Below are 10,375 nucleotides of genomic sequence, written 5' to 3' on the forward strand. Positions count from 1 at the left end.
AATTATTAAGATGTCCATAATTTTTACTTTCTCAATTTCCCATAAATATTAACGGAGGAGGTTGGCCTAATGATGAAATAATACGTTTTCCAAAGACAGGAAGACCATTGAACACCAGAGCCCACATACATGTCTGAGTATCGCACCCCTGTAAAGTGTGATCTCTATTTTATGTTTGAGTATTTTGTAAGCTTTGATCTGCAGCACTCAACATTTGTGTGTAAACATTGTGATTCTTTACTTTAGGTGTAGAGAGACAGCGGCGGCAAGTCAGACCCACCATTGCCACCAGTACCCCATCTTCAGGCACCAGTGGGAGCCCACAGTCCGGGACATCACGTAAGTTCACAATCATTTATTGCATTTTTTTTTTAACATCACACGGGACATAACAGGGTAGCTGAAATATTTGAAGACATTACAGACGCAGTAATGACCCAGCGGCCTACCACGCCTCCACCATCTGTTGCGACCCCAGTGAAGTGTGATATAAATTTTATGTTTCTGTATATTGTTAGCTTTGATCTGCAGCACTCTACATGTGTTTTTAAAGATTGCGTTTGTTAACTTTCTGTGTAGAGAGACAGCGGCGGCAACAGGTACCTGCCATTGCCAGCAGCACCACAGCATCCACCACCAGCGGGAGCCCACAGTCCGTGACGTCACGTAAGTTAACAATCATAGATTACAGTTTTTCAACTGCATACGGGACATAAGAGGGTAGCGGAAATATTTGAATACATTACAGACGCAGTAATGACCCAGCGGCCTACCACGCCACCACCAGACAGCAGACAGCCTCGCACCCCTACACCACCCTCAACACCTCCCTTTCGACACTCCTCTTCCTCCCCCGGGTCGGCGGCATTCTCCCCAGAAGCTAACATACGTAAGTGACCAAAACAGCGAGCGCTTCCCAACGGCGTGTTCCATAGTTAACCAGATCTGTTATTATTTCCTTTTAGCTGCTGCAGCTAGATCGCTGGGATGGGACATTAGCAGCTCTGGTTCTGGCAATGAGGAACCGGCATCCCTTCTCCGTAAGTATCAAGATAATGCGAGTGGTTTTCTGCTGGATGTCACCATAGACAACTAAAACTGTAAAATGTAATAAAATTTACATCGCCCTGTGGTGCCAGACCAAATAGAAATTTACAACACAGAAAATTTGGTCCTGCCCCAGAGGTCGAGATGTATTTTCAGTGGAATCAACGTTGGTTCTCCAACCTCTTCTATCCACAGAACCGGCCACCGTAAGAGAGCTCCTGGCGAAACAATTGCGCCTGGAGCGGACAGCAGCGCTCCTGCAGCAGACAGCAGCGCTCCTCCAGAGTCAAGTGGAGCAGCAGGGCGTGACGCTGCGACACCTCTTGGGCCGGAGATAATTTTTTTTTTGTGGGGGGGGATATGTTATATTTTGTTGTAAAATAATTTAAAACCAAGAAAGTGTTACAAAAAAACCCAAAAATCTTCGCATTATTTCTTTAATGTTTACCAAGCTATAAGGGTTAACAGCACCATTTTATAGGCATCACATTTAAAGTTATTTAGAGAGGTTTATATGACAACAAAGCAAAAAAAAAATTTTTTTTATACGGCGCGATCCTGCCAGGGTACAGCTCCAGAACCATTAAAGTACTGACAGTATTTTTCGCGACAGTCCCTTGCATCGTCTGCCTGTCTGCCAGATCCAAGAGCTTGAAGAGCTGTAAAATTATCAGGTTGTGTACGCCATTCCCCGGGCACAATATCTCCGGTTCTTGCGTCCACTGCATCAATAAACGAAGGAGGAGAATAGGAGCTCGTATCATGACGTCTCAGGAAATTATGGAGCACACAGCATGCCAAAACCACAAAGTCTATAGACGGCAGCTTCAAGTTGATAGCTGTGTGGAACACTCTAAACCGATTTGCCATAATCCCAAAGGCATTTTCAACCACACGACGGGCCCTCGACAACCGGTAATTAAAGATTCTGCGCTCCGGTGTGAGTGTTCTCTGTGCAAATGGCTTCAGCAAATGTGGATGAAGAGGGAAAGCTTCATCAGCGATGAAGACAAAATTTAGGTTTGCTTTTGTGTCTTCATTTAGTGGCAACAGCAGTTCATTGTTCCTCAAGCTTTCCCCAAATGAAGTGTGTTCAAAAACACCACCGTCGGAGACTCGACCATTCATGCCAACATCCACATCGACAAACTCATAGTTTGCATTGACAAGGGCCATGAGGATCACACTGAAATATCCTTTGTAGTTGAAAAAAAAGGATCCAGAGTTGGCTGGTTGCGTGATGCGCACATGCTTTCCATCTAATGCACCACCGCAGTTTGGAAACTGCCACAGCTCATCAAAATCGGAAGCAATCCTCTTCCAGTCATCGGCCGTCTTGGGAAACTGCAAGATGAGAAGGAAACATGTACTAATTAGGTCAAATATATTATGCACATATTATGTGGACATCCTACAGTGATTGAGGCGCAGTATGGATTAGTATAACAAAGTCAACAACCCAGAGTATGCAGGCAGCCATTTTTTCAGATGGCTTCGGTGACTCAGAGGGGGTGCTAAACAATATATCTAAATAATTTAATCAATAAAATTACGTTGGGAGCAGCAAATAAAAAAGGGTGGCGCAGGGTTGGAGCAGCACATATCAGAATGGAGCCGCAAAATGGTAGCAGCACATGTCAGAATGGAGGCTCAGGATCACAGCAGCACATGTCAGAATGGGGGCGCAGGATGGGAGCAGCACATGATAGGATGTAGAACATATACCTATAGAAATGCTCGCCATCAGGGCGTCGAACGGGTTCAATTGCTAGTATAACATATAGAGACATAACACAGCAGCCAAAAAAATATAGTAGTACCTCCATATAATGCCTTAAGCTCTGCACAATGGCCGCGCATGTCTCCGGAATCACAACGCTCAGGAAAGGTCTTGAAACAGCTGCGGAAAACTGCAAATCCTGAAGAGACCTTCCTGTTGCCAGGAAGCGCAGTGTCACCGCCAACCTTTCCTCCACGGGCACGGCTGCACGCATCGGCGTATCACACCTTTGTATGAGTGGCGTAACAGCAGACAGTATTATTTTGAAGGATTCCTCGGACATCCGAAGGTAGTTTCGGAAATCTTGAGGGTTATTGTCACGTAACTCTCTTATGAGACCCATGTGTGACAATGTGGATCTTTTCTGCAGCCAGCTCCGGGTCCACATGCGACGTTTTCGTTTAGGACATCTCTCCTCTTGGAGACGTGCTGCCTCAAACACCAGGGCAGCAGCAACAACAGAACTCTCATCGGAAGTGAGCATAGTTCCTAAAAAGAAAACAAGCGTACAATAAATACACGTGCTTACAAAACAATGTTCTGACCATTGATCTAATAACTATATATGTTACCACTGGTATTAAATGGGGCAGTCAACCATCTCGATCTGTAAAAGGATTAATTAATTGGGCCACGCTACAGCTGTGTACCTGAGGTTCTCAGGCCTACCCTACTCAAAGGAACAATCAACCACACTCCAGCGTTTATCCCCGTTGAAGCGCAACATATGCTACGCTGTAGCGTTATACATACCTTTTGCGGTAAAAGTCTAGTAGTTAAAAGTCCAGGGAATCCAGCGAATTTAGTTCTGTTCACAGCACGTGCTACAGAGAGAAATGAATAGCGCGCTCGAGAGCTCCGGTTTTATCCGCTGGGAACAATAGTCCTTTGTCGAATGAGCGCACAGTATTGTACCGCCCAATCAGCACACGGGAGGTGGAGAATTCAGCGCTCCTACGTAGCCAGCTCCTCCGCCCTTTACATCGTATACAATATCGTGCACACCTTTGTCACACCATGCGATCATGCCGCCACAGCGGGACACTGGACGACGAAAGAAAGTTTCAAACGATCTGCTACGATGTACGATTCACAGCGGGGTCCCTGATCGCAGGAGCGTGTCACACCCTGCGATATCGTACCTATATCGCTCGAACGTCACAAATCGTGCCGTCGTAGCGATCAAAATTGCACTGTGTGACGGTACCCTTACCTAATCTGGTCCCTCAGCGTACTGATTCCTCTAGTTCCCTGCATTCAAGAGCGACGCAGCGCAAGTGGTGCAATAGTGATGTCATTGCGCCATCTGCTCTGGGACACTGACATCTTGTAGGCCGCAGGTCCACAACAGCTAGCGACCTACAAGACAGAGATTGGTAGGGCAAGGATCTTGTTATACTCTGTTGTCTGGCATAGGATCAAACTGTATTGGTGTAACAAGGTGGTCCGGGGTGGTAGTTCCAGCCGAATCCACTAAGCCACAGTTAGTATATACCCCAGGACCTTGTACATGAAATACACAGGACAGACACAGCTCCCCTTACGAGTTACCTTTTTTTCCAGTCACTGCAGTCTAGGCAATCACAATCCAGTTATAGTCCAGCAGGGAAAACTATATATTTTATAGGTAAGAAAAAGGTAGAAAAGGTAGTTACAGTAAATATAGTAAAACTTCCTTCTCTTTCCCCATTCCTCTTCACTGCAGTCTCAGCAGCAGTAGTAGTGGAGATGCTTCAGTGGCTGGTATCTGGACGCTTATAGTCCCTTCGGCAGAGCACTCACTCAGTCTCAGTGCCTGACAGTCCTGGCAGCAAATATTCTCCCCAGCTGGGGGTCCCTTCTGTCCCAGACGGGGACACACTCATGCCTCAGATGGGGGCTCCTTCTGTCCCGGATGGGGACGCACATATGCCAGAATCTGGATGTTTAAAGTCCCTTCGGAGGGGCACCTATGTAGCTCTGTGCCCACTTCACTGCCCGTGGGTACGGGGCAACACTTTCTCTCCCCTCCAGGGTAGTCCTTGGCTCCAGACGCTGGAACACGACTTGCCACGGCCATGCCTGGCGGGCTCTGCTCCAGAAGCAGGAACTTCCTGCTCCCTTGAGGCTGCAAGTCCTGCCACCTAAAGTAACCCCTTTTGTCCCTGCCTCTAATATGTGCAGTGTAAAGCACAGAGAGCAATACAGCACAACAGTAATCCAATACCAGTTAAGACAGTACAGAGTAAAAGGGGGATCATACATTGCATCAACACATATACATTATGAAACATGGCAAACACAGCACATTAATATGTTAACATACAGATAGTGCATAAAGTGCATGGGACCAGCACATAGGAGAGCGGGGAAGCAATGGGGTTCTCAGCCACCTCCTTACACGGGCGTCATGTTGACGGCGATATAGTTCAAATTGGTGCTCGCCAGATATCAGGGGCACCAGCCAAGGTGTCCGGGACCTGTGCCTGGTTCTTTGGTGCTAGTGACGCCACTGTCCTGCTCCACCACTGTTTAGGCTGACTTCAAGTGTAACAATTCTGGAAAGTTCTTTCTGCTATGATACATATTTTTGTTGAGTCGCCCCATGGGCCAGGGGTCACTCGGTACTGGGTCCTTCAGTTTACAGGGGGATGTCACGGTGGCTGCAACCTTGTCCGTGGCCCAGGGCACCCATGTAAAAGGGAAAGGTCTTTAAAGGGATAGAGTTATGTTCGTGATGCCACCTGAGGTATTCGGTCAGGATGACTGACGCTGCTTTAGGGGGTCCGCTGGCATGATGTTATGGCAGCTTGATGGTGTAACTTCCCACAGATGAAGTATATCCCCAGGGCTTCTGGTGTGTAGATAGTGATATGGTGAGAGGTGCAGAGAAGAACGATGACACAAGGTTGCAGTCTCTTTACCTTTACTGAAGACTTCAACATCCACAGTCCAGGGCACCAGATCACAGGGCAGGCTGAGAAGTCCGGGCAGTCCAGAGACAAGCAAGTTCCCTTGGGTAAGTCAGGTGGGAACCTACCACTCTGCGCTTTCTGTCTGTAAGTCCCTGCTGCCACTAAGTGTTTCAACAAGATCTTTAATCGTTCTGCTGTCCTAGGACAGGTACCTGTATGGCAGGCAGCTCGGGCCGTGTGAACTGGGGTCTGTTCTTGGTGACTCCAGGCTCCTAGGTGCTGCTATGCCACAGGTAATTATGAGCAAAGTCCTTGTAGAACAATACCCTCTGGTTCTGCTCTGTGTTTTTATAATCCACAAAAGCCTCGGGCTCCCGATACCCAGATTCTTGTGCTGATACTCTTCAGAGGCCTGCTCATGGCCTCTTGGAGCTTTCACTTTCCTCTGTGCTCCACTCCTGTCTGTCCTCGCACACAGACTTCTACTACTAACTGAGCTGTCTCCGCCTCCAAACCAGGATCTTTATTCCAGGGAAGCTGCCCCAAAACAGGGCTTGGAGCTCCCCCTCCTGGCCTGGAAGGTGTTGTGTGTGTGTAAACCTACCAAAGGAAATCTCACTTGTCTCCAGACATAGCACTATCCTCCCCGTGAAGAACACAGCACTACATTTAGTATGTTTTTTTGAGTTTAGAAAGTGTTTTTCAAACTAAATTGCTTGGGAAGTGATATATAAAAGAACATGTTTTTTTCATGTTTTTTCACGCAGAAAAAAGAAAAAAACAACTCGACATGGAAAAAACAGCTCCATGTGCAATAAAGGTGTGTTTTCCCATTGAAATGAAATGGAAGGTGATCCAATCAGTACTTGAAGTGGTTTTTCATTTCATTTTTAAATCACAATCTTCTCCAAAATCTATCTAAAAAATAAAAAGTGAGTGTGAACCTGCGTTTTCTGCTAGGAAAATACAATCCAAATTTGACTACTGAATCAGTTGAAGTAAATAATACCTCAAGGAGAAAAACACACATAAAATAATGCCAAAATTGCTCACTAAACTTTTTGCAATGTGGTTTTTAAACGTGATGGTTTTTTTTTGTGAGAAAGATCCATAATGAAAAACTCCATGTGAAAACATTAGTATAATAAGCTGCACATGGTAGATGGCGTCCAAGTTACACATTTGTATTTAAACCCATTAAGGCCAGTCCCACACGTCCAGATAATTCCGGTACCCGAAAAATCGGTACCGGAATTATCTGTGTCCGTGTGTCCGTGTGCTTACGCTGAACATCAGTGTGGCACACGTGCGGCAGCCGTGTGCCGCCCATGTGCCGACTGAGGACCACACGGATCGTGCAGGAGACAACGCTAGAGTTAAGCGCTGTCCCCTACATCTGGTGCTGAAGCCGCCATTCATTTCTTCTTTCCAGCATCGTTCGCTGGAGAGAAGATATGAAAAATCTTTTTTTTTTTTGCTTGTTGTTGTTTTAAAAAAAGATCCCTGTCCCCAACCCCCTCCCACCCCCTGTGCGCCCCCCCGCCGTTAATAAATTACTTACCCGTCTCCCTCGCTGGCGCTGCTTCCTGTCCTCGCCGCAGCTTCTCCTGTATGAGCGGTCACGTGGTGCCGCCTATTACAGTGATGAATATGCGGCTCCACCCATAGGGAGAGCCAGCGAGGGAGATGGGTAAGTATTTTATTAACGGCGGGGGGGCGCACAGGGGGTGGGAGGGGGTTGGGGACAGGAATCTTTTTTTAAAACAACAACAAAAAAAAAAAAGATTTTTCATATCTTCTCTCCAACGAACGATGCTGGAGAGAAGAAATGAATGGCGGCTTCAGCACCAGATGCAGGGGACAGCGCTTAACTCTAGCGCTGTCTCCTGCACGGCACACGGACTGCACACGGACACCGTGTGCGGTACGTGTTTTACACGGACCCATTGACTTTAATGGGTCCGTGTAATACGTGCGCTCCCACAAACACTGACATGTCTCCGTGTTTTCCAAACGGACACACGGTCCGTGAAAACACGCTGACTTGTGCAGAGACACATTGATTTTAATGTGTCTACGTGAGTCAGTGTCTCCGGTACGTGAGGAAACTGTCACCTCACGTACCGGAGCCACTGACGTGTGAAACCGGCCTAAGGTAAACTGATAGTTCTGTCTAGAAGAATTTGTTGCCCTGCGATTTTGGGTGGGTGCTTTAACTAAGTAGCATCTTATTAGAAATACAGCAACCACAAAAAACGGGGAATACTTTATATGAGGAGGAATATTCAACAAATGTAGACTTTTCCTTTAAAGAATTAATGAATAAACTCAAACAAAAGGATATGTAAATGTCTAAGAAATGTTTAAAGTCTTCGTCAATAAATATTGACAGATGGGATTTCTATAGACTATCGAGTGCCATAATAAATTAACAGCTTATACTTAGAGATAAGTAAATAGATAAGTCTGGGTTGAGATGGCAAACATTGCATATAAACAGTATTTGGCAAAGTATGAAGAAAATGAGATTCACCCCTAGGAACTAAAATTATGGATTTGTGTTTTCCCAATAAAAAAACTATTGAATGGATCCATATGTTTAGACTTCTCTGACCTCTATGATTACAATATCGATCTGTAATTTGCATTTGACTATTAGGTCATCTAATAACAGAGTCCTTCATGTAAAATAAGTTTAATTAAAGAGTTGTTTTCCATTTCATGTTTGTGTGAGCAATAGTGATGAGCGAACGAACTCGGATAAGGTGTTATCCAAGCATGCTTGCGTGCTAACCGAGTGACTTTGATGTGCTCGAAAAATATGTTGGAGTCCCCATGGCTGCATGTCTCGGGGCTGTTAGGCTGGTTTCACATTAGCGTTTAAAAACACAGCGTTTTAAACGCAAACGCATGTGGTGAAAAAAACGCGTTTAAATGCTGCGTTTTTTAGACGCATGCGTTTTTGCATGTGTTAAAACAAACACGACGTTTTGACACGTTTACATGCGTTTTTTCCTGCATTTGCGTTTTTGAAACGCATGATGAGATGTGTGTGACAGCTGCCAATCATCAAAATCAACTAGAAAACCCACTATAAACAGAAATAGCTAGGGTTAGGGTTAGGGTTAGGATTCCTAGTAACCCTAGGGATCCTAACCCTAACCCTAACCCTAGGGATCCTAACCCTAGGGATCCTAACCCTAACCCTAACCCTAGGGATCCTAACTCTAACCCTAACCCTAGGGATCCTAACCCTAACCCTAACCCTAGGGATCCTAACCCTAACCCTAACCCTAGGGATCCTAACCCTAACCCTAACCCTAGGGGTCCTAACCCTAACCCTACCCCTAACCCTAGGGATCCTAACCCTAACCCTAGGGATCCTAACCCTAACCCTTAGGGTTAGGGTTAGGATCCCTAGGGTTAGGGTTAGGGTTGGGGGGTGGCTTATCAGTGTTTATTCTTGTGTTTTTCTATTAAAACGCATGCGTTTAAAAAAGCATGCAAACGCATGTGCTTAAAAACGCATGCGTTTACATAGACAGCAATACGTTTTTTTGCCGCAAAAAAAGCATGCGTTTTTTTGCCGCAAAAAAAGCCGCTAAAAATTACTACATGTTGCATTTCTGCAACAAAACGCATGCATAGAAACGATGCATGCGTCATCAAAACGCGGCAAAACGCATGCGTTTTTAATGTTAAGTATAGGGAAAAAAAAGCATGCTTTTTTTGCGCAAAAACGCAGTGGCAAAAAACGCAAATGTGAAACCAGCCTTAGACAGCCGCAACACATACAGGGATGGCCTAACAAACTGGAAATCACTGCATCTGTTGTGACTGTTGAACAGCAGTGAGACATGCAGCCGTGTGGACTCAAATATATTTTTCGAGCATTTTGAAGTCATTCGGTTTAACACCTTATCCGAGCACATTCGATCATCACTAGGGAGCATTAATGCTTCGCATCCCAGATTCCTGTTTGCCGGTGATGGTTAACTCCTGAGGATTAATAGTTTGGACCAGCAGCATGGTTAACTGTGCACGTTCTCTAATACAGGAGAAGGATTGGAGGAGGGGACACTAAAGTTGGATGGATTCTGCAATTTTAACCATTATTGATGTTGATACAACCCTTTTAAAAGATCTGTCTTTCTAAGGATTAATTTGTAATTCTAAACAAAGATGTCTGCCATGATAATAGTGCTAATACTGCCAATAGACTAATGGAAAATAATCTTATTTCTTCTATTCATAAGGTGACTAATTCACACCAGAAAAGAGTTGTAGTGTGCAGATTTTATACCTTTAAAGGAAGCTGTCAGGCGATTTATGCTGCCCAAACTGCAGGCAGCATAAATCACATCCTTTTTGAGTGATTGGAGCCTGATTTATTTTTATCTGAAATGCCAAAGCCAGCTCTTTCCAGTGCTGCTGCAATTTTATTGACAGGTCTCACCCTCGCGTGTACATAGGCAGAGACTTGTCCAACACTTCTAGCAGGTCTGGGAATAGCTGGTCAGGAGTGGAGCAGGACTAGCTTAGTCGAATCTTTAAAGTATATTTTCTCTGAAATGCTAGAACAAAGGTGGTGAGTTCTCATTCAATGGAAGTCTTCAAACAGAATCTGGATAGACATCTGTTTGCGATGGGTTAG

The 10,375-nt window shown here is 45.3% G+C and overlaps 1 long non-coding RNA gene across 1 annotated transcript; it reads left to right on the forward strand.

Annotated features, from left to right (window-relative positions):
• The first annotated feature begins 232 nt into the window (after nt 1–232).
• LOC138667596 (uncharacterized) lies at nt 233–876 on the forward strand. The gene is made up of 3 exons (XR_011318845.1): nt 233–339; nt 580–666; nt 749–876. It is a non-coding gene; the product is annotated as an uncharacterized lncRNA (long non-coding RNA).
• The last annotated feature ends 9,499 nt before the right edge of the window (nt 877–10,375 follow it).

This window comes from Ranitomeya imitator, chromosome 2 (assembly GCF_032444005.1).
Source record: "Ranitomeya imitator isolate aRanImi1 chromosome 2, aRanImi1.pri, whole genome shotgun sequence".
Lineage (NCBI taxonomy): Eukaryota > Metazoa > Chordata > Amphibia > Anura > Dendrobatidae > Ranitomeya > Ranitomeya imitator.